Source organism: Hippocampus bargibanti, linkage group LG03 (assembly GCF_051943395.1).
Source record: "Hippocampus bargibanti isolate YZ-2025 linkage group LG03, ASM5194339v1, whole genome shotgun sequence".
Classification (NCBI taxonomy): Eukaryota; Metazoa; Chordata; class Actinopteri; order Syngnathiformes; family Syngnathidae; genus Hippocampus; species Hippocampus bargibanti.
In genome coordinates, this window is record NC_142736.1 from 16,453,679 (window position 1) to 16,479,180 (window position 25,502).

The 25,502-nt window shown below is 39.4% G+C and overlaps 1 protein-coding gene across 8 annotated transcripts in view; it reads right to left on the reverse strand.

Moving 5' to 3' along the window:
• Positions 1-15,857, reverse strand: part of baz2ba (bromodomain adjacent to zinc finger domain, 2Ba) — a 112,347-nt gene extending 96,490 nt beyond the window's left edge. For all 8 annotated transcript variants that reach the window (XM_088992254.1, XM_088992253.1, XM_088992251.1 and 5 more), the window contains exon 1: positions 15,606-15,857. The gene's annotated coding sequence lies outside the window, so the exon portion shown is untranslated. The remainder of the gene's footprint in view (positions 1-15,605) is intronic.
• Between the last annotated feature and the right edge of the window lie 9,645 nt (positions 15,858-25,502).

The window sequence follows — 25,502 nt, forward strand, 5'->3', positions numbered from 1 at the left end:
TCCGTCCGTGCGCGCGTGTCTGTGTGTGTGTGTGTGTGTGTGTGTGTGTGTGTGTGTGTGTGTGTGTGTGTGTGTGTGTGTGTGTGTGTGTGTGTGTGTGCGCGTGTGTGTTGCTGACAGGTGACTGATAGAGTGCTTTCATTATTTCCCTCCAGCTACAAGAAGACATTCGCTCATAAACACACAAGACTTTGCCCACACTTTGTGGATGGAGGGAGGAAGAGAGCAAGAGTGAGAGCGCTGTTGTTTCCTAAAGGATGCTGCCGCTGCCTGCATGCTTAAATTAGCTCTAAATGTTTGGATTACACGCGGGAGCTCTCGCAGAGGATTTAGCAACCGTCGCCTGGAGTTTGGGGGATGTGTCACTCTTTCTCTTTCCATCTGCACTGTGTTGTGCTCAGAAAGACAGAGAGCATGAAAATATAAAACCAGACATTTTTCAAGAGTGTTAAAATGAGCACATGTTCAATGTATGAAGATGAAAGTGAGATGCTGTGATATGGTCTAAAATGTTGTGCAAGCAACAAAGACAATCGCAGGAGGACACATAAACCCCCATGTGTCCTCATCACATTCCACTTTTTGAGAGTGCAGCCTTCGCTTCAGTTGATGGGGGAGGATGGGATATGTGACCAGACGCAAAAACAGAGGGAAAGGAGGAGAAGGGGAATGAAGGAGGTCACTGCCCCCAGTCTCAGATAAAGGCCTCTCCCTCCCTTCCTCCACCTCGGCTTTCCAAGCCCCTGCCAGGATCGAGACGCGTCTCACGTTACAGCTGTCTCTCAGTGTCATCGTTCGGTAGGAGAGAGCGCAACCGAGGGACAGATAGAAAAAAGGGGGAAGCGGGACAATGCCATAAGCAAGCCGAGGCGGGCTGGGCTTTTCTAGAAAACCAACAGCGGTCGCAGGTTCAGCTGTATGCGCAAACACTTGTGGTTTGACTGCTTTGTGGTCTTTTGTTTTAATAATGTTAATGGCTGCCACAAACAATACATTCACCTTTGACCTTGTCCAGTCACTTTTGCTGAAATATGAACAGCAATCATGACACAATTTCCACAAAATGGAAAAGAAAAAGAATATGTTCATTTTTACACTGGGGTTTCATGCGCTGAGAGTAGGCTAAAAGAAACAAATGGAACTCAAACGCATCAATGGCAGTGACTGATTTACTTAGCTTATCACTACGTGTGATGGTGCTTCTGTGGATTAGACAGAGTTGAGTCACTTCCCTTAACATGAGTCCCCCTGTTGTAACCTTAAAATGCTAAAAACAGCAGCTTGTCCCAGGTTCACTAATGACTAATCCAGTCACTGCAAGAAGTTTAGCCTGCATTGCTAACAAGGTAGGGTTGTGTAGGTCAGTGTTGAATTCAGTGTGATTCATCACACTGAATGTGACATCTTATTTCTTTTCATGGATTGTTTCGTAGATAAATAACCCTTTCCTATTCATTTCAAATTTGAAATATGCTGCATATGTGATGATTGCACAAATGCCGCTTACATAAAACCTGCTTTGATACAAATACACATCAAGCTTTGCTTTGCATAGCTTCAAACTGTTTGTTTGTTTTTTCCTCTACTCTTGTCATTTCTCATGGAATTGTGTAGGAGTTAAAATATTTAACATTCTGGCTCAGCTTGGAGCAGGCTTTGCCAGCACAGCTAAAATAAAAAGCCTTTGTGGCAGCACAGTCCAGATTTTAAACACTGACGATGATCAATAAATGGAGGCCTGTCATATGAATTTGTGTATCTGTGAGTGCATGTGTATGCTCCATGCCTAAACCCTGAGGCCTGTCTTCTCGCGGCGCTTTTGTGTGTGTTCATGCATATTTGTCAGCACCCTCAAGAACCCGCAAGCCTCACCTACCTGCAACAAGCGTCTCTATAGTATCTTCATCTGACCCCGGAGGCACTCCAACAGAGAAACTAATATCATTCCCATTCACTTATTCAAAGCCCTCTTCTGATTTTCCCATTTCAAGAATCATTTTCCCTTTCAAAGTGCAGCCAGTGGAGGTGTAGAGGGTGGCGAGCCGGTGGAGGCTTGTGTATTCTGTTGAAAAGTATAAATACCCCCCCGCTGCAGATGGACATAGTTGAGGTGTTGTAAACACAAATGGCAGGTTTGCAATCTTGCTGGCATTTTAATCCTCAAATCCAATCTAAACAAAAAGATAACTTTGTGAATGTCTCCCCAATGCAAGTTTGCAACATGGTGAATAGTTTATAAATTTTTGTGTCTTTTTTTTAATCAAGGGTCCATTCAATTGTTCAAATGAATAAAAATAAGTTGTATGTTTTCACTTCCTTAATCGTGTGCAAAAACAAAGGAATAAGTTCCGATGACAAAAACATTTACTAGAACTAGACGCAATTTTAAATAACCAAATAAATATATAAACAAACAATATCCCTGAATTTTACAACGCATCTCTTTGTAGAGGAAGGGAGGGGAAGAAATTCAACCTCTTTGCCATGCTGGTGGAAAACAGGCATCGGAACAAGCCAGAGCGTGCACAAACAACCTTGACTATCATCGAGGAAATTCTCACATTGAATGATAAATAGAGACGCAGGGGAAGAAAAGAAGCAGCTTATCGCCATTCCCTCCCAAATTTGGCCGTTCTTCTGTCTCCTGAAAGTCAGCACGGGGTGACCCATTTGTACGTTATGCAGTCTATTGTTATATCATTAAGCCACCATGCGTAAAACGCAAATTACACACAGAAAAACAACATGAGGCTTGATCTGCTCAGTCTTAATGAGCTGTTCATTTGTTCACTTGTTTCTACTAAAGCAAACATGTCCCCTGATCCATTGACGTATTGGGCTTTTTAAACTGCAGATGCATCACTATTTAAAGCGGTAGTAGCGACTTACAGTTGAAGGTGGTTGTCACCTGGTGCTTTTTTTCCCATTATTTGTGCACCAAGATGATTATCAGGACTTGCTGATCAAAAACAGCAGGGCCGCATGAGGTTAGCAGGCTCCTCTTAAAGTGAGCCACCTTTCCAACGAAAGGCCATTAACCTGTGAGGGCATGTAAATACGGATCAGCTGTATCAATAAATAAGCTGCCGGCATGGGGCTGTAAAAAAGCTTCCAAAGAGAGAAAGCTAAATTTCTAAAAAATAAAAAGCATTATCAATTAGACGTCCAGAGCTTTCACGCAAATGCATCTTCCTTTCAAAGGCCCATTCTTCTTTTAGGATGGATGACCATGCCGTAACATCTGTAAAGTTCCTGCTGCTTTGTATATTTAATTCGAAATTGTTGCTGACTGGGTGTGAACTTTTAGGTGTAAAAGGTTATTGGGGGAAGAGATTAGCAGAAATTAAAACCAGCCATAGTCATGTGTATTTCTGGAGCCAGAGCATCCAACATTAAATATATCCTTAGGGGGCTGGCAAGCAACAGGTCGAGATACTAGCGAAAGGCGAACGTTAGTTACTCGGACATAATGATATACATTGGCTCCAACGATACCAGAACGAAACACAATCAGAGTGGAACGTCGCTATGACTTGTGATATTACCAGAAAGATGAGTAAGCATTGAAACATTTTCTCTGGGCCTTTGCCTGCGAGAGAAATGATGCGAGGTTTAGCAGATTAATCTCGCTTACTGGTACCTGGCTAGCTATTGTAGCAAACATGGACTTTAATTTGTAGACGGCTTTGGTTACTGAAGCAAAACAGAAAACTTGGATGCTCGACCCACTTCCTAACAAACTTGTTCAAGATGCGTTTATGGTCTTGTGTGTGTGTGTGTGTGTGTGTGTGTGTGTGTGTGTGTGTGTGTGTGTGTGTGTGTGTGTGTGTGTGTGTGTGTGTGTGTGTGTGTGTGTGTGTGTGTGTTTACACACTCGGACTAGTGCATTGCGAATGAAATCCAGGCAGTCCATGCAGATTTCAGAATATTACATTTTATTTATGAAGTGAGCATTGAACGCTGACCAAAGATTTCAATTCAATTAATATTTTTTTGCAGAGTTCAAAGTATCTTTCAAATGAATAAAATAATTGAACTTCAAAGAAACCTCTAGACTAGAGTCTAGAGCACAGGTGTCAAAGATAAGGCCCGCGGGCCAAATCCGGCACGCCACATCATTTTTTTTTTCGGCCCGCGAAAGCAAATCAAACTTGTTAAATTCCATGATGATTGCTAAAATCTGAGCCAAAATTTCATATTTTTGGATGTCAACCACAATAAAAGTCATTATTCTTGACTTCAGATTTGAAAACGAGTTATTCATTAATTTGCTGTGTGCTCTATATGTAATATTTGAAGGGATTTAAACATTCTAATGGGTTCCCCAAATTCATAACGGCCCTCGAGAGAAAACCATAACTACAATGTGGCCCGCGGCAAAAAAAACTTTGACACCCCTGCTCTAGAGCTTAAAGGACAACCGACGCCTTTGGACAAGTTGTGTCCATAATTTGTAAAATCACTTCAAATAACTTCTACTGAGCGTATTTTACAAAGATTCCACGGCATATACAGTAAAGTCTCGTTGTATCGATATCGTTTATATTGATAATACTGCTTATTACAACACTATTTTCATTTCCCGTGCACATTTTTAGTCTTTTTATGAATAATTAGTTCATTTTAGTACGATTCGTGGTTTTTACGATAATCCGGTTATTACGGTGCTGTTTTTCATCTCCCGCCGGCCATTTTGCTATGTTTATATCGATACAAAAGATACTTAAGGTGAATCGATATTTGCTTAGGGGTTTCTACACAGTACCACCATTATCGAAATCTGTATCGGTCGCGCCGTTGGTCAAATTGGTCACGTGACTTGGTTACGTGACCGTGTCTTGCAGTGGAGCAGACACCATATTGCTACCGTCTTCAACCATAGCAAAAAGAAAGAATTGTGACCTCGGAAGGAAATACAAGGCAATCGTGGCTGTTGAGGAGAATCCAACACGAAATTAAAGCCAAGTATGCCCCAGTAGATTCCCACAATGACGAGGATGAAGAACCAACAAAGACACAAGCGTTGCAAGGTGTTACGGACGTACAATGTTACTTAGAATCCAGAGAAAATGCATCAGGTTTTTTAGAAATGTTAAACAAGATTGAATTGTTTGTGTTAAAAGGTGAAAATGGGAAGCAGAACAAGATTGAAGATTTTTTTAAATTGCATAATAAGATGTAAGCGTTGCAGTTTCCCGGTTGCAGTGTTATGTACATGTACACTGTACTGTACTGTATATAAATGCAATCGTTTTTTTGCAACGTTTATTGTTTTGTCTGCTGAAGCGTGATGATTTTGAAAATTACTGTACATGCCATACTGTATTAAAGATCCCCCAGTCACGTAACCGGCTTCCGTGTTTCTGTCACAATAAAAAAAATCGTCCCTCAGCATGGGAAGTGATGTGCACAGTCGCTGCTATAGCGGGTCGGTCTTTTTAATAACAAAACATAGCAGTTATCACATACAGATCCAAACAGGAGCTGCTGTTACGCCACAGCTCAGCCATTCTATTCAGACACTCTCTCGAACTCCGTTGTCGGGTCCTCCCAGGCCCCAATCACGTGACCAGCTTTCGTGTTTATCCTGTTGACGCGAGCACAATAAAAAAACGGCGTAGCAGAGCTTATATACAGTACTGTTGTTCAACACCAATTTAAACCATGGGTAAACGTAAGAATTATGATAACCGAACAACATACAAGGCAATTGTGGCTGTGGAGGGCAATCCAACAAGCAAATCCTCCATCGCGAAAGAGTTTGACGTGACGTGCAGCAGAATACTTCATCAACGTAAGTAATGTAAACGTTGCAGTTTTGGTTTTTCATTCATGTATTTAATTGTGTTGCATTCAGATATCTTGCAACATTCACTGTTTTTAATATGTTTGTACATGCTGGCGTCCGTGGTTTCGTGTAAATAGAACAACGTGAGGATTTTTTTGCATTGGTTGTATTTTTGAAACATTAAAAATGTGTAAAGACGTTTTTATTTGATGCACAAGTTTATTTTTCACTTCACTACTGTACAAAAAGCATGCTAGATACGCAATCTATGAACCCAATGATAAATTTACATGCCATATCAAAGATCCCTCATTTACGTATTCCCCCCCCCCCCTCTTTTAATGCAGCTCGGCGCAGGACGGATATATCGACAGTACGGTTGTATCGACATTTTTTCTGACTCCCGAGAATATCGATATAACGAGACTTTACTGTAGCTATATTTTACGTTTTAAGACTCGCGCTGAATATTCAGGAAGTCTTGTTTTCGAGTTGGTGACGATGCCTGACGTAACGGCGACACACAATGCATTTTGGGTACTTTGTTTGGTCTGAGAATTTCATTAAAAAAACATAAATAACTCGATGGTGAGTCGTTGTGTGTTGCACCAAGACAACTATTTCATACTAGTTGACACAAATTCCCAGCAGACAAATCAGCCCATTTCCAACGGAGCTATGGCGCCATCTTGTGCATTTTCTGGGCGTTACATTAGAGTCTAGACGCCGTAAAATGAGACGGAAGGACTTCTTTAATCGATTGCAAACATTTATGCTTTCCTCTTCAGAACTATTTGAATCATATTCATAACTGGATGAGTAACAAGAAAGCATCTCCTCCGAATCTGAAGCCGAATGTGAAGCATGTTTTGATTCTCGAGCAAGGCAACACATCCTGGCATGACGTCACGAACAAGGGGGCGGGACCTTCTAAAACTGAATCTTTCTGAGGTCATTTTGAAGTAGTTTTGGGACACTTTAAGTCATTTTTATTGGTGTTTTACATTTGACTAAAAATATCAGCGTGTTTTGGGTATTTTAGATGCTATAAAACATTTTTTCTGATGTCAGTTAGGAAACAAAAAAATGGTGTCGGTTATCCTTTAACAAAATTACAGTGAGCCATCACCCTTTTGGCTTTCTGAGTGTGTAATGTTGATCTGAACATAAAAATACAATGGAAAAAAAAAAAAAACTGGACACTTGTAAATATGGGTTGTTGCAATATATCTAAATGCATTTCTTGATTCTGCACTATGTACAGTCTTGTTTATAGAACGGTTTTTGCACATCTACATTCGCACAGTATACAGTTGACATTTTTATTTTGTTATGCTTAGAATATCTTGTTTTCTATCCTTTCACTCCCACCCCAACCCCATCCCTCTTCAATTGCTGCTGTGGACTGCAAATTTCCCCATTGCGGGACGAATAAAGGTATTCTGATTCTGATTCTGATTCTGAAAAACAGCACTATTTCACTGATCAATGAAATAAAGTTTGTACAATAACTGCCTGAATATTTATTTTACCTAGTCATTAAGACTTCTGTTTGTGACACAGTGGAACAGTGTCTACAAATCAGGGCCGTAAGGTGTTACCTTCATTTTACGCAGGACAGTGAGCTGCCGTCTGTGAGGGGATAGCAGTGTTTGTTTTTATCATTGTTCATGGTGGAGAATTGTTACATGCATCTCTGGTTCCAAAGATCGACAACACTCCAAATATATGTTTTGTATGACTCTTTGCTGGGCTGTCGGGAAGTGAGATCAACTCACGAACATCACCATTTCCACTTCCTTTTTTTTAAATCTCAATCGTATGTTCATAGCAACACTGCCACTTTGTGTACAGTCAGAGATAAAAAACGAGTGAAACATGTTTGATGAGACACTTGATTCCAGTTTTTTTGTCGTCAACAATGACAAAATATTGCTAATGCTCCTTTTTCTCATGCCGATAACGGGAGTACAAGCGAAACCTGACTTTTTGATAACTAAAATAGGACATCATACAAAACTCGAATGGCCTCTGAAGGCTTCCCACGCTTCTGTTTTTTTGCAGGTAAATCTTAAAGAACAACCGACGTCTCCGGACAAGTTGTGTCCGTAATTTGTAAAATCGCTTCAAATGACTTCTACTGAGCGTATTTTACAAAGATTCCACCGCATATAGCTATATTTTACGTTTTAAGACTTGCGCTGAATATTCCGGAAGTCTTATTTTTGAGTTGGTGACGAGTCCTCAACCTACGTCACTGAAGGAATGCTCCTAACCGAGAAAGGACATACCTTGCATCACCTCAATGCATTTTGCCTTACTTTGTTTGGTCTGAAAACTTCATGTTGATCCGTGTTGATGGCGAAATTAGAAGGAAAACACATAAATAATGCGATGGTGAATCGTTGTGTGTTGCGCCAAGACTTCTACAGTGTATTTGATGTTCGCTTACAAAACGTCCCAGGAGACAATTTCCACGGAGCTTTGTCCCCCTCTCCTGCCTTTTTTTTGGGTACTGTGAGTACTACAGAGTTTGTCACTACATTTCTCTTCAGATGCATCAAAATGACCGGAATAAATTCTTTAATAGATTGCAAACATGTATGCTTTCCTCTTCAGAACTATTTGAATCATATTCATAACTTGATGAGTAACAAGAAAGCATCTTTTCCGAATCTGAAGCCATTGTTTTGATTCTCGAGTCTTGGCGTTATACCACGAACAAGGGGGCGGGACCTTCTGAAACTAGCCACTTCCGGGTTCAATTTGAAGTAGTTTATGGACACTTTACGTCATTTTTATTGGTGTTTTGCATTTGACTAAAAACTATATAATATACTGCGCGTTTTGGGTATTTTAGATGCTATAAAACGTTTTTCTGATGTCAGTTAGGGAACAAAAAATTGATTTCGGTTGTCCTTTAATTAGCCATATGAACAGATCATACTGTATACATTTGTTAGCGTTCAATGTTACTCGACGATGGTTTGTGATAAAATGCATTGTAACGTTAAAGTTTTCCACATAACTCCTATTGCAAATGGGAAAACTTAAGGCTTGAGTTATTTTGGCCGAGCTAGCATCACGGCTAACTTCAATTTATTATCTTGTTAGGCGTGTAATCAAAGATTAAAAATTGATTAAACAGATGTCGGAATTATAACATGAATTGGCTATTTTCTGTAATTTAGTTGTTGGATGATGGGATTGGATGAAATGTATGAATCATTTCTCTTGTATTATCATACAGGTGTTGATATATGTTATTATGTATTCTGAACTCCAGTGATGGAATCAGGGTGTAAAAGTATCCACATTGTCAGCTCTGAGGATAAAATAAACTTTAAAACATTAAAATGCTGTTAAATTTATGATGCGTTTGAAAAACATTACTGATCCATTGTAATTTTGGCCATTGCTCAAAAATGAAATATCAGAAGTGGTTTATAAGTTAGTCACGTGGGTTTTTATTCACCTGTAGACATTTAAAGCACATGTTAGTAGTACTGGGTGGAGACCTTGTACTGTATGTCTAATTTTAATTACAACTGAATAAAACTATAATAATACATTTTTGAGTATTTGTCCTCTAAAACTAGACAGACATCTTTGAGTGACTAAAGTGATGGTTTTAGTCACTTTTTTTGTCAAATAAAAGTGACTAAAACATCACTAAAACTATTAAAACTCAAAAGATGAGGACTAAGACAAAACTAATAAAACTAAAAGGTTAAGACTAAAGACAAAGTCTATTTCGGCCGCCAGATCAGATATTTATAACTTATTTTCAAAGAGCTAAAACATAAGGATGAAAGAACCAAAGGTTGCGAACCCGTGACCTAAAAGATGAAATGCAGTATTTCATTCCTGTTTTTCCTGAACTTTATAGACACCCATAATATAAATGTAAACCTGAAATCCTCACTAATCATAGATGAATAATAAAACAAATGCATGTTGTCTTTTCTGCTGTCAGAATGTGATCCTTCTTAGTAACTTGTGAATAGTGTTATTGTTTTAGTATTTAAATATAACTGTGCCGAAAACTACAGTTTCTTTCACAAACGAAGACTTAATTTTGCAATGCAAGAAGTGTTTCACACAAGAGCTGACAACAGTAGAACTGACAGTTATACTGACAGTTTGTGATATGGTGACATCACATATGAATGACAGTTCAAAAACTATGTTTAGATCATACGGAGGCATCGCGTTAAAGCAAAAGAATCGGTGACAGTATTTACACCATTGCAGTCAACAGCATGGATATTCAAATTGATTTGTCATCCGAATTTCTTTTTAACATCGTCTGAGAACTGACTTTTGAAACACAAACCAATACATTTGAATGTTTCACATTGAGTAAAATCCACTTAATGACAAATTACATTTTTCTACAACATTTGAGTGCCATGAGCAGAAACTCAATTCATTGCTGCAAATTTTCAGAAGGATGGTCTGATGACAACATCCAATCAGCATGCTATGCGCCTGGCCTTTAACAGATGCATCGTTTAGCATGCCTCATCTAAGTCAGTCATTGGCTGGATGAGCCAATTTGATTCGGAGACAAAACATTATTGATTTAAACACACAGACTTAATAAATTGAGATATTCTCAAACATGGAAAGCTTGGCTCTCATTTCTCCCATAAAATATTTGGTAATAAAGGATTAAGGTGCACACAGCTTTGTGTGCACATGGGATTGTATTCTCCAAACCTGTCCAAGTTCTGTCGGATTCAGCACCCAAAGACACAGAGCTCGTGAACTTAATTTCACCTAATCAGCTTAGTCGATACCAACCATTTGCTGTGACTTTGGTAGACATGCAAATAGGGCTTAACAATGTCTAACTTTAATTCCTCTGTTCATGTTAAGCAGAGTTTTTTCCTTTATAGCTTCTAAAATAACAGCTCCAATATAAGAGAATGACAAAGACTGAGTATTAGACGGATTTCCAATGTGTTTGAGGTAGTAGCGCTATATGCTTTCTTTTCTAAGCAACAAAGTAAACAATGGCTGACAGGTTTGTTAACCTTTTACGTTTTGGCTCTTGACTACCGTTAATATGAAAAAGTGCAAAATGTTAGTCCAAGAGTTTTTCACGTTACAACCTGTCGTTTTGCTTAGCGGGATATATCTTGCATTAGCAGCAAGTAGATGCTCAAGAAGCATTTTCAGCCCTTTATTAAAATAGTCAATCAGTCAAAACACACATATACAAAATGAAAAAAGAGCAACTGATGTCACTTGCCCATTTAAAGGACAGCCTTAGTATATTTACCTTACGTAAAGCTCTATATTTTTGATGATCTTACAGTGTACATGAATTGTGTGGCGCTACCACACAGTCAACAGTCTTGAATGGTGCGCTTAGCAATAGGCACTGGCTGGCCCTCTTTCGCCCACTGGCCAAGTACAGTATTAAGTACAGTGGGGCCTCGGTTTACGAACGCCTTGCCTTACGAACTTTTCAGTTTACGAACGTTAAATTTCTGAAAATTAAACCTTGGATTACGCACTACTTTTTGCGATACCACCCCCCCACACCACCACCACGGCTGGCGGAGTAATCTTCCGCGCAAGAACACCAAAGCACATGAGCGAAAAGCGCCCCAGCCGGCCTGCCTTTCCACACCCCCTTTCTCTCAATGCACACGTCGATCCAGAGAGAGCGAGAGAGAGAGAGAGAGAGAGAGAGAGAGAGAGAGAGAGAGAGAGAGAGAGAGAGAGAGAGAGAGAGAGAGAGAGAGAGAGAGGACGGAGAGAGAGAGAATGGAGAGAACGGAGAGAGAGAGAGAGAATGGAGAGAATGGAGAGAGAGAGAGAGAGAGAGAGAGAGAGAGAGAGAGAGAGAGAGAGAGAGAGAGAGAGAGAGAGAAAGAGACTTTTTTCATTGCATTTTTTCATTATATTTACAAAGTTGAAAGCTCATCTGGATTTATTTTTGCGGTCAAAGTTGATGGACTTCACGACAATACAACTGGTGGACGCTACATGTTTTTAATCTCGAGACAGACATCGATCGCCTCCAAGGAGTTTTTTTACAGATACTTTTGCTTTTTTGGGAATGAAAAAGACACCACAGGCTCGTGTTCAGCCTAAGAAGACACAAAAGAAAATTACAGTCAAGGAGAAGAAGATCATTGAGAAACACGAACGAGGTGTGCGTTTGTCTGATTTAGCCGCTTAGCGGATATGCTAAGTCCATTTCAATGTGTATCATTGTGTTCAGCTGATAGAAAAGGCTTGGCATGATGTTACCCTTCGATCCTTGAAAGCAGCATGGAAGAATTTGTGGCCCTTGAGAGGGACTTTGAATGATTTGATCCTCATGACTCTGTTGTTTTGGACGACATTGTTTCCATTGAACAGAACATGGGACGCGAAGTGGATGCAGATGACATCGAGGAGCTTGTCGCTGACCATAATGAGATCCTCAACACACAGGATTTGATTTGCTAAGTGGAATGATGTGCCGGCTTTTATTGAACAGTTCCATCCAGAAAAGACTGTGGCTATGAGAATTATCAACATGATGAATGATAATGTGATGCCTCAGTTTCATAAGACCTTACAAGTCAGAAAGCAACAGGTGTCAATTAAGAGCCATCAACGACCATCACAAATGTAAATAAAGTGACTTTATTATACGGTGCAATGTATTTCTTTCATTACAATACAACAGCACATTTATTATACATAGAATGAGATATGTCGTGTGTAGTTTTAAGGCTTATTTAGTTGAAAATTATATTTTATGGAGACCTGGGAACGGATTATTCTCATTTTGGGGATACACACTTTTCGCCTTCCACATTCTGTCTGGGAACCAATTAAGTTCGTAAGCCAAGGTCTCACTGTATTACCATCGACAACATTTACAGTACATACACAGAGATCCTACTTTCCGTGCTGAATTACTACTGTATATGTCGACATTGCGGTCACATTGGAAGTGGCAAAGTGAGGAGATCTTTGAAGAGCCCTCATTCATTTGCTTCTCTGAGATGTATCATCATGCTATAAGTCAATCATACTGAACCATTACTCTTTATTATATTCTGTCATTGTAACACAAATGTACAATACAATACATGTTGATTTATATAGCACTTTAACAACAACTGAAGCTGGAACAAAGTGCTTAACAAGGAGAATTAGAAATGTTCATGACAATACAACGATATTATCCAATATGGTGGCCACTTTGACATATCGCACTGAAAAGGGCACTATGCTCACGGCAGCGTCTGCAGCAGAAATAAAACTTTGTCGCTTTCACTTTTGATGCCAAAATGTTTTTGTGCCTGCCATGTTTTCATTTCTGTATCAAATGACTTAAATGGCTCTATTGAGTTGCCAACACCAACCTCATACTGATTGATGTGGTAAAAGAGTCCCTTCTCACTTGCCATATTGTACATGTGTGCCAATCAAACCAGCCTCCTCATACGGCTCTCATTATTTGCAAATTTATACACATTTTACAAACGTGCAATTGCAGATTTAAAAAGCGCATAGAACTCTTTGCCCAACATTGACTTCTGACGACATAAATCTGAACACCTAATATTTTCAAACTGTTGCCGATTAGACTAGCCTCAATGAAAAATCACAAATGATTCTATTTTTAAGGTATTGGTCATGAAAAAGTTAGTATTGAACAAAAATAATAGCTACTATGAATAAATAAAATACAGTCTGTTTAAAATAGATATTTAGAGATCTGCGCCTTAACGGGGGGGGGGGGGGAGCAAAAGCATCTGGGTGGGCGGGTATTTTGCATTTATTCAAAACACAATACTTGTTAAGGGGTGGGGCTGAAACAGATTGATGACATCAGTTTTATTTGATTGAGGAAATTGGTCGTGGCACTTGAGTCAAGATACCACTTAACACAACTATGTTCTATATTTGTGCAGCACACTGTGAACAAATGTGAGAACAGCATTTGAGAATTTGAAAAGCTGAGATGTATTGCCCGGCCTCAATCCAGTCATACCATTAATGGCACCTAAGCAGCTCCATGAAATCAAGCAGCTGTCATGTCGATGCATCAGCAGCGTGAGGAGGGAACACCATCCCCATAAGGACAGGGGGTCTGTGCCTTCATGTTTGGCTAAACATCTGCTTCTCGGCACTATGACTTTACAGCAATAAATGGCCAAACAAAAGAGGGGGGGCTGAAATGATCACATTTTCCATTTCAAAGCATGTGCTTGTTTGGTTTGGCTTTTCCTTTCCTGTCCCCTTTGGACATTGATCTTAAGTTTAGCTGCACTGCCTCAATGTGTGCAACAACATGGAACAGCTAAACAACTTAAAAATAAGAGATAGAACTGTGTTTTTTGGACCCGTGAGCTCCCCAAGTTTAACTCCAGGCTAAAAAGTGTGTCACAATCACTACAATAAGAGAAAAGAGGAGAGGATGCTAAAATGATTAATGGGAGTCTCTTTTTAAATCTCAAGTGTAGCTCAACATGGATTACAACATAAAAGAGATACACCGCCCACAATCAATGTATTGTGTATGTTAACAAGCTTATATTAATTAAACGACAGTTCGTTATAGACTAATTCGTGCTATTTGGACAGAATTGACACTAGCTATTCTCCCCTTAATAAGATTCATAGTAATTAACATCCTTCTGTTTCCCTTCCTGCCAGTTTTGCTTCATTCAAAGATCAACAAAGCACTGCGTGCTGTAGCTCTACTTGAATTCACATATTCACACACCATAAATAATACACACACTTGTGTGTGAAGGGGCAGTTGATCCCAGGTTTCAACAATTTTATATCCACCTGCTTCTCGAAAATGACGAGCTATGTCGCCTTCGAGACGCACCGACGTCTTGCCCACTCATGGCTAACTCAATGCTCCGCTCATTACATTTGCTACCATAAACGTCAAAGACAAAGTCGTCAATATACTCCCGTGAGCTCCCCGTCACCGATACCCGCTTTTGGTGTTCTTTTTTTTAAGCACAAAACTTTGTTTCTTAAACTTAGGAACACAACGTGGATGTATGTGACGGTGAGTGGTGGTGTTTGTGGGGTGTTGGGGAGGGGGGATTACATCGAAGATAGCCAAGATGGCGAGGAGCTTGTTGTTTTGGCAGTGGGGGCAGAGAAACGGACGATAATGTGAATACACACACGCAAACACACGCACGCGCGTGGAACATATTTTTTCAGATTCTCCGGTTGAGGAAGAGACCTAAACCCCACAAGGTTGTCTTAATGACCAGCCAAACAACGGAACCGGGGGCATCACGAACATGGTGGTGTGTGTGTGGTGAAGGGAAGCTCAAATTGTGGGACTAAATCGAAACCATGCTTGGGGAATATGTTGCGTTTGGGGATAATTTGTTGGATCCTCGTTAAAGTGGACCGCGCTGCACCTTCAAAACAGTATTACAACATCGCACCAAAGCGATAAGCGTACGTTGACTAAAAACCAAAAGCACCAGGAAGGTACCGTCAAGTTAAATATTCTCATAAATAGTCACATTTGGACCAAAAAGAAAACAAATTATTTGCGTAGGGCGATGTGTGAGAAACGAAGCAAGCAAGGCAACACAAAAGACGATCTGTCCCACTATCAAATCACCGTGAAAAGACGGAGTGCATAAGAACAATTGGATAATGCGTTTAAGCACAACAAAACTCAGATTTTAACTTATTTGCTGCTTTCAAGTCGTGTTGACCACAAAAAATTAAATCTACAAAGCGGTGATTTCAGGAGCATGTGATGAGAGCGAAAGCACGGCGTCGATCAGCCACAGTAAAATAAAACAAAAACACTTACCTTGTTTTACTTTGCACTTTACTTATTTCCAACGTGGATCGAACGGCTCAACTAACACTCCGGTTTGCTCGTGTTTTGCTTCTTTTTCCGCCTCTCTTGGTCGCTTTGGTTATGAAAGAGGTCGATGACGAATGATAAAGAAGGGGAATTGGGCAGTAATTGAGTCTCGCAGTGTGTGTGTGATAGCAGATTGAAAGGAGAGTCTCTTCTCAAGGTTTATTCAGGCTCCACTTCAAGGAACCGATCTGACGTCGTCGGCTCTCTGCTGCCACACAAAGAGAGGAAAAAAAGTTCTTATTTGTGCAGCAGCCCCTTGGCAACCAACAAGAATGCAGTCGTTGACCGTTATTACTTTGAAATGCGACATGATGACATGAAAGACGTTCAATGTACGTAGCGGACCATGAAAAAAAGGAGAGGACGCGTCTTACTTTATGACGATGACCTGCCTCAAATGAAGACGTGGAAAGACATATTTGTCAGATTGGAATTAGCGCAATGACCATTGTCAGCCAACTCTTGGTTTTGCTATTTATCATTATTGTATTTTGACAGACATATCCTGTGGATTTATTAATTCCATCAATGTTAATGCTATAAATGATATCCTAAACTATCGAGCATACCGTCCGATGGATTAATTTCATATGCAAGCAGTGATTTGAAACACAGTGTGAGAATACATATATTACCGATTGCAGTTAACTTCCTCCAATTTTTGTCCATGCCGTCAAAATTTGAAGTATGAAATTCATGTCCCATTAAAAAAAAAGTTTTCCCCTTAAAATCTGACAACATTCATTCCTACCCTGTGAAAAAGACAGATTTTAAAAAATACAACAATGTCAGAATATGACTTGTGATTCTAATTATAATTCATGCATTTTCACTTGTACTACTGAACAGTCAAATCGTATTCTTTCCAATTAGCCTTAATTGTCAAAACTCAGACCTGATGGAGCCATGACTTGAATGCTGAAAATGATACCTTTATTTTCAAGTTGTCCAAACATGTCTTAATGCACACTGTCTTAAATGTGGCATACAGAGTAACTTCACATATTCTGGGCTTCTGCATTTACTTTTTCACCACATTTTTTAGAGTTGGGAGGTATTCAAAACCTTTCCTCTTATTCAAGGAAGAACATGCATAGTTCTGTTATTTCTTTAGCATCATAGCTTGTATTTTATTTATAGTTGGAAACGTTGAAACAGGCAAATCTAATAACTTTGAGGGTTGCATGAATTGTCCCCAAAATTCAAATATTTGTGGTTGGCTAAGTGCAATGAACTGCCGCCTGCCTGCTGAAAAAAAAATGTGAAAAAATCAGAACAATGGTACCTGAATACCACCAGTATCACTGGGACAATTTTCATGTTGTCTTTTTTTTCTCGCTTTGTTTTGTCAGCTGATTACGAGTGAACTTCATATACACTGTTGCTCGACTGAAGTTGAAGAAAAAGATGCACTTTCAGCCCTTTATTGAAAGGAAGATATCATAAGAATAATAAGAATAACAACACCTTTATTTGTCCCACAATACAAAATGAAAACACTCACATGGAGCATAGAACACTGGTCAGGAACACTGTCGTACGCACCAAACTATTTTTTGATGTTGTATGAAATTCAAAGTTTGCATGTTTAATTTATGTGTTTTGACCATTTATTTTGAAGAAAATTAGCCAGATTCTATTTTTACTTTTTAGATTTGATAAATGTTAAGTGAAAATCAATGTTAATCCTGAAAAATGACCAGGTATTTTTACTTAAGCATTCCACATCACAAAAATTTTGCTCTAATCATGAAATTTCTTTTTCTGCATCATGCAGTTTAGTTTATTGAAACTATTTGTTTCATGCATGCAGTCATTCAAGGTAAAACGTGCAAAATGGCATTCTAAGGGGCATCTTCCTCACAATCTTTCTATGTGCAGCCATTTCACCGTGCTTAAAAGTATGAAATTATATATATAATTTCATACTTTTAAGCACGGTGATTATTGTCATAATTTAATTGATTGGCTATTATTTTAGTTAATTGTAATATTGGACCAAAAATATTTTATGATATGTTATTCAAAAATAGCATATTATTTTACAGTGACTGTGGAGAAAAAGCACGAGCCTCCATTTAATAATGATTTGTTACTGGATTGGCCGGTTAGTAAAAAGGTAAAAATGTTTAATTTGATTCAATGTAAAGATCATCAGTCTGGATTCATGGAGGACAACATAAATTGAAGAATAATACTTTGTTGGAAATCGGAAATTCTGAGTTTTCAAACAACTAACGTCTACTACTAACTAAATGATCATCACAAATAATCTATTTGTTTATTCATTGTCGCAACTCTAATATTTTCAAGTGCAGTTACTACATTAGCATCTTTTACTAAGTTTTTTTTCTCCTATGCGTACAGACTGTCATTTTGTTATAATGTGGGTGGGGGTGGTATGACAACATGTGCTTTCATTTTCGCTAACTGACCAAATGATAAGCTTTGAGGGGGTGATACTTGATCAAACAAATACAAACCGGTTGCACACGGGCTCAACATGAGAAGGCATTTGTCAGAACAAAAAAAATACAAACGGGACAGATCTTCCTCTGGGTAGGATCAATACATTGCCTGGCAAAGACAGCCATCTGTGCCTTATTGTATTCTTTACCTCCTCTTCTGAACACACAATACGCAACAGGCTGAGCACAGGCCCTCTGACCCAGACTGGATTTCCAGACGGGGAAGATTATTTCATTCAACTGGAAAACAACAAGGGGGTGGGGCAATGGGGGATTTTTTTTTTGTATTTATTTTTTGCCATTGGAGAGGGCAACTGCTGCGAAATGACCCACCCTGATGAGGATGGTTCAAACAACTTGTATATAGCGTAATGTCACATCACTGCTGGGCCGCATCTAGTTTTATTACACATGATGAACAAATTGCTCACACTTATTTCATGGACACCCAATAAATCAACTCTGATTATTGTTTTACAGGCACATTCATGTTAATGTCTCATAAACATTCAAAATGACCATTAATGTTTGATGCGTTTTCTCTTCTGCCAATGTCACCATATGCAGCCCCTTTTAAAATTTTAGGATACGAATGTCTGGGAAATATTTTTATGTTGAACTGAATCAGAATCATCTTTAGTGGCCAAGTATGTTCAAAACGTAAGCTTCCTCAGCTAGTTGGGGCAACTCTAATGATTTAACTTATACCGTCACATAAGATGAAGATGAAGACGAAGCGTGTATGTTTAGGACGCAGACACAAATGTAAAACGTTCATCGTGAAGGTGTGCAATGGTGCAGTAATGATTGATAAAAAGATAAATTGTGAAAATGATTATGTGTGATAGTATCGTTTCATAATTACAAGTCAATACCTTGAGAGAGTGTGGTCTGCAAAACAATCCTTGTCCAAGTACAGTATATTCGTACATAATATTTTAGAACAGTTTCTTTTTAAAAATGTACAATCATTCTATTTAAGTGCAATGCAATTTAAATGAGGACAGCATGGTGGCCGACTGGATAGCACAGTGATCAACTGGTTAGCACGTCTGCCTCACAGTGCAGAGATACAGGGTTCAATTCCAGGTCCTGCTCATCCTGCGTAGAGTTTATAAGCTCTTCCCATGCTTTTATGGGTTTTCTCTGGGTTCGGAGATGTCCTCCCACATTTCTATAACATGCACAATAGGTTAATTTAACACTCTAAATTGTCCCTGTGTATGATTGTAAGTTTAAATGGTATTTTGTCTATGTGTGTCCTGCGATTGGGTTGCACCCAGTTCAGAGTGTCCACCACATACCACAAAAAGGCAGCAGAGATAGGATGGAAGGATGCATGGGCATTGTAATTGATTCATGATTTTTTTTCTATGAGACTTTAATGCACACACTGTGATAATTTTACAGTCGTTTACAGTGATATTACATGTACTTTTTAAGAATAAAACCTTTGGCCTGTTGAGAGTGGTACACTGCAAATTGGTCAGTGTTAATAGTTTGAGGACAGTGTTAAAAACAGAATGCCAATGTTGCATTAATACAACTTAGTAATAAAATAGCCTATATAGTCTCGTGTAGTCTCCCTACTGGTCTGTGACTCTCTTTTTCTTTTTAGGGTGGAGCATCAGCCACCTACCAATCACGTCAAAAGTAGGCTTATATGATTGGGAATTGTTACTGTATATTATGTGACCGGTCAGAGCTCTGATAATTTTCCACTTCATCTGACATCAGATGCAGTGGAAATGTTTGCCACTTCAGCCACTCAGGTAATGGATATTCATGACTTGCCGTAATCTTCTAGATAAGTTCCTCGCCAGCGCTTTTACATCTCCAGAGTAAAGTTGGAGGAGCAAGCTGTTGTGCAAGCAAGATAGGTCCTCAAAAACAAGGCAATACAGCAAACCTGTCGAATCATTTGAACAACGAGAATGCAAGTTATGATTTGAAAAGCCTACAAGCAGAGTTTCCATAAGCTGCCAGTATAAAAATTAATAGTTTAAGCAAAAAAAAAAAAAACGTAGTCGCCAGGTAGCAATACTGCTATGCAGACTTTATAATATCATAACTTGTTGCTGGTCTCAAGAAAGCACATACTAGAGAGGACCGGTCTTGGATATCAGACTGGGCAGCATGGCTCAGTGGTCGTTTCACAACCTCGAGGTTTGTGGTTGAAACTCCAAGCACCAAGTGTCCTTGAGCAAGATACTGAAAACTACGGAAGGTCCCTGGGTCACCAGTCGGTGTATGAAGTAACAATGTGAGGTGCTTTGAGTACTTTGATACTCGAGGTGTGACTTGGATTGTTGTCTATTTGAAATTGAAAACATCCGCCATCCGCTTCCAAAATGGATAGAGTTAATACAATTTCCTTCTGCATTATTTACCTCCTTGCTTGCACATTGATTTTAAACTCCGCTAAAGTAGGCATGAGTTTTCATTAAATGGTATTTGATAGGGAAAAAATGCCTCATAACTCGGTTTCCACTTGAGTGTTCTATTTGATATTTATTGTTCATTGTTTAAAACCGATCGGCTAATAGTGTATTTTGTTGATGTCACATGATTGCATTGGGTACATAGCTAACCAGGTTCATTAACATGGTATTTAACGTTCAGTTGGATGCAGGTGTAAGCAGCTTGAGCGACGAGCTGCACAGACACCATGCAGTCTATTGAATGTCATTTGTCCTCTACTTGACAAAAAAAAGCCTATTCTGCAAAATGTAACATGTAAATAATTTGACCGCCAGGTGTCCTAGAAGTAAGTTTTTTTTTCAGGGAAATGCTAAAAAGTTAATGTCTGATCACATGACATTGCTTGTCCAATCTGTGCTGTGGAAAATGTGGTTAGTTGGGTTTTGTACCTCTAAAAATGTTAGGAACCACTGCTTGAGTGTTTACTCCTACGGCCATGCTGGCCTACAGCACTGGTGTCAAATTCAAAGCCCGGGCCCAGATTGAGTTCGCCACATCAATGTATGTGGCCCAATGATGCTTGCTAAAATCTGTACCGAAATGTAAAATTTGCATATGTAGTAAATATCAGAGAAATTTTCTGTAACCAAATCTCTCATTCCGGTTGGTTTCATTGTTACAATGGCAGTACAAGGGAAAATAATAACTACAATGTGCTCTACGGCGAAAATGAATTTGACGTCCTTGGCCTACAGGAAATGGACTTCAATGTTGCATTGTGGATTTGTTTTGTTTCCATATTCTTCTGTCTGTTTTGCTGCCCTGGAATTTTGAAGGTGGCCCAAGACTCTGCAAGACTATGAACATCTGAACTGCCATCAGGTGATGAATGCATGTCCAATGATGAAATGTTTGGCCATCCAGTCAGTGATCAAAGTGTCAAAATTGAAGCAATGTTCACGCATAGAGAGATTTTACACTTTACAGATAAGGTGAAAGGGAAATCACATACTGTATGGAATGTCAAGTGTTTCTCTTACCTCTTTCATGAAAAGCTATGGAAATTAATGGCAGAAATGAACATTTGTATATGTTTGTATTGAAAATAATTCTCTATTTTCAGGAAAATTGCTAAATTGTCTTCCCACCACAAAATAAAAATATTTTTGTGGGTGATGATGATTACCTGAACGCATTCAATAACCGCAAAGGATTTCTACATAGCTTTCATTATGTGCAGTATCGTAGGCAGTTTTCGTGTAAGAATCATGAATGAACATACGTTGTGCTTTACTGCTGGTTTTCATGAGCTGTCTGAAATGGATTTAATAAAAGTGTTCTGGTAAAACATTTTATTTAAGGTTCTGCGCCACCCTCCAACCCCACTCCACCATGTAGCATTGGCCTGAGTGCTCATTAGTCAACAATATCATTGTTACTGCACTGTCAACACTAATTTTTGTTGCTCTATTTCACTACACAGGTGTTGAACATTTAACCCATACTTTAATGTTACTTAAAAGACAACCAACATCATTTTTTGGTTTCCTAACTGACATCAGAAAAAAATGTTTTATATCATGTAAAATACCCAAAACACGCAGGCTGATATTTTTAGTCAAATGCAAAACACCAATAAAAATGACTTAAAGTGTCCCAAAACTGCTTCAAAATGACCTCGGAAATGGTGAGTTTCAGAAGGTCCCGCCCCCTCGTTCGTGACGTCACGCCAGGATACTCCAGACACAAAACAATGGCTTCAGAGAGTTCAGATTCGGAGGAGATGCTTTCTTGTTACTCATCCAGTTATGAATATGATTCAAATAGTTCTGAAGAGGAAAGCACAAATGTTTTCAATCAATTAAAGAAGTCCTTCCGTATCAATTTGAGCCGTCTGGACTCCAATGTAGCGCCCAGAAAATGCACAAGATGGCGCACAAGCTCCGTTGGAAATAGGCTGATTTGTCTGCTGAGAATTTGTGTCCATTTTTATAGTGTTACTGCAATTGGTAGTGTTGGTGCGACACACGATTCACCATCACGTTATTTATGTGTTTTCATTCTAATTTTGCCATCAACACAGATCAACACGATGTTTTCAGACCAAACAAAGTACCCAAAATGCATTGTGTGTCGCTTTCTCGGCCAGGAGCGTTCCTGCCGTGACGTCACGTAAGGCATCGTCATCAACTCGAAATCAAGACTTCCTAAATATTCAGCGCGAGTCTAAAAACGTAAAATATAGCTATACGCGGTGGAATCTTTGTAAAATACGCTCAGTAGAAGTCATTTGAAGTGCTTTTGCAAATTATGGACACAATTTGACAGGGGTGTCGGTTGTCCTTTAAGTGTGGATCCATTAAAAAATAAGACAGAAAAATGTTGATTTAAGACCTGATGTGCAGATTACTGTATTACAAAGTATTTTGTGAAGTGGGCAATGGTGTTAAAGTATGAATCAGAATCAGAATCAGAAAGCCAATGGGGGCATTTTCATATTTGAAGAAGTTAATGGCATTCTTAGTGTGCATTGTTCTAGAGCAGGTATCGGAACATTTGGCTCGCGATCCATATATTGCTCTTTTGATGATTGCATCTGGCTTGCAGATAAAACTGAATACATATTGTCGCTTTTTCGCTGTTCATTTCCCTATTAGGATGCAGTTGGCTGAACGTGCAATTTGATTGGATGATACTGACTTCGGTGCCGTTGATGTCGAAACAGGTAAACGCCCCCATTTGAATAAGCAGACGAGTAAAATAAGAAGATGAGTATCGTACACTTCAGGTTTCGCCTTTGTGGAGAGAAAAGGTTCTGCCGTGATTCTAATTTGCAATGAAACAATACCATGAATGAAATAGTTGAATATCAGTGGCACTTTGACAAGCCCCATGCTAACGTTAGCATCAATATACTACTTCTGTGAGAGACAGCAGAAATCAAGCGTGCAAGCTAATGAGCAGTATGCAGGCTAGTGAGTAACTTTGCGTATGGACCCAGCAAGTTGACTTTCATTTTGATCGTTTGGCTGGATTTTTACCAATCATGTGGAACGGAAAACCATTCATGTTAATGGTGAGTATTATCACAAAGTTATTTTAAATAATGAAGTCATACATTTGATTGAAATCACACATATATATGTGTGTGTGTGTGTGTGTGTGTGTGTGTGTGTGTGTGTGTGTGTGTGTGTGTGTGTGTGTGTGTGTGTGTGTGTGTGTGTGTGTGTGTGTGTGTGTGTGTGGCTCTCACTGAAAAACATTGTTTCTATCCCTCTCTTAGTGAAAAAGGTTCCCGACCCCTGTTCTATAGCATTGACCAGAGGGAAAGAGCTAGGAGAGATGATGTCCAGAGTGGGCAGAGTCCAACAGAATTGCAGCCACTCTTTGTACTTGCAGCATACAAATCCTCAAGATTATGTTGACGATTTACAGAGCACACATCTGAGGTCGGAGGTCAGTGGTCATTCCCTAACGTGAAGGAAAAGCATGAAACAAAAAAGCATTTTATGAGACATTCTATTTTGAGGACAATGAAATCAATATTGCTGAATATGTGCTTCACAATAGAAGAGGAGCCTTACCAGAGGTCATCCCATTGTCAGAGCAATTACGTTGATGATGTCATTCCTTTTGAGTCATGTTGCTCATTTTGTTTCTTCTCTTCTTCGTCGTTAAAAGAATGATGCAGCAACTTCACAGCATAATTCACACAATTTAAATGTTTTTGATAACTCAAAATGTTTTAACAACGACATGGTCGACATATCAACAAAATACCCCAAAGCTGATTCCAAAAGTGTTTTCTTTCTTATAGATGTGTAAAGTTTTGAGAGCAACATATGGTATTTTAAGGGGTTCCTAAGATTGTTTTGCTATTTTATCACATTTACCTTTACTGCACTGACAATTTTGTCTCAAGACAACAAATTTACTTAATAAGTGCTTGTATCTGCATTTTCTGCATGAATGATTTGAATAGAATGTCCTGTGGTTGTCAAATGACCCTGACACGCATCTTCTCCATCTTCCGAAGTCATTGATTTCTCTCTCTGTGCTCCTTTTTTCATTACCTGTTGAGATGAGGCGGAGCTGTAGTTCTTCCTACAAAATCCTTCCCATCTGCCGATGTACCCTCTGGCCCCCCTGCTGTATTTCTCCATCTACTCTCGTCGCAGTGCTGACAGGCCGTGAGGAATGACAGTGTTTGTCATACAGTAGCAGCGAGAAGCAAGGATTTTTTAATTGCACTGGAGAATCTTCATTATGGCGAGCTTGTGGGGGTGGGCAGCATGAGGAGTGTGTGTGTGTGTCTTTTTTAATGGCTGTGCGTGTGGGGCAGGAGGCGTGGGGGGTACTCTGAGCATAGTCATTAGGTGAAGGCACTAGCCGCAAAGAAGGGTGGGCCCTCTTTGCATGCACACTGAGAATGGCGGCCGTACCTCAGTCATTTGTAACATAATAAGTGCCAGCACAATGACTGCAATGCGAGAAAGAGCACCACAGGGAAGAGAAGGGGGGGATGGGAGACCGCATGTCTATCGAAGAGTTCGTGTGTGAGTGTGCGTGTGTGTCTGTGTGTGCGCGTGCCTGTGTGTGTGTGTGTGCATGTGTGTGCGCGTGTATGCGTGTGTGTGTGTGTGCGTGTGTGTGTGTGTGCGTGCGTGTGCGTGTGTGTGTGTGTGTGTGTGTGTGTGTGTGTGTGTGTGTGTGTGTGTGTGTGTGTGTGTGTGTGTGTAGATTAGAAAGTATAATGAGCTCTAAAGAAACAAGAAAAAAATCTCTCCTGAGACTGATGGAAAACAAATTAATCTGGCGATTCTGATTTAATTATTATTTTTCTATTAGTCCACCCTGCAAAGACAGGGCCAGCCATCAGAAACGAGGAGCTGTGCTTGCATTTATTGATTTTCGCACAGACACTTTCAGGGAATACAGATGAATCTGCCCT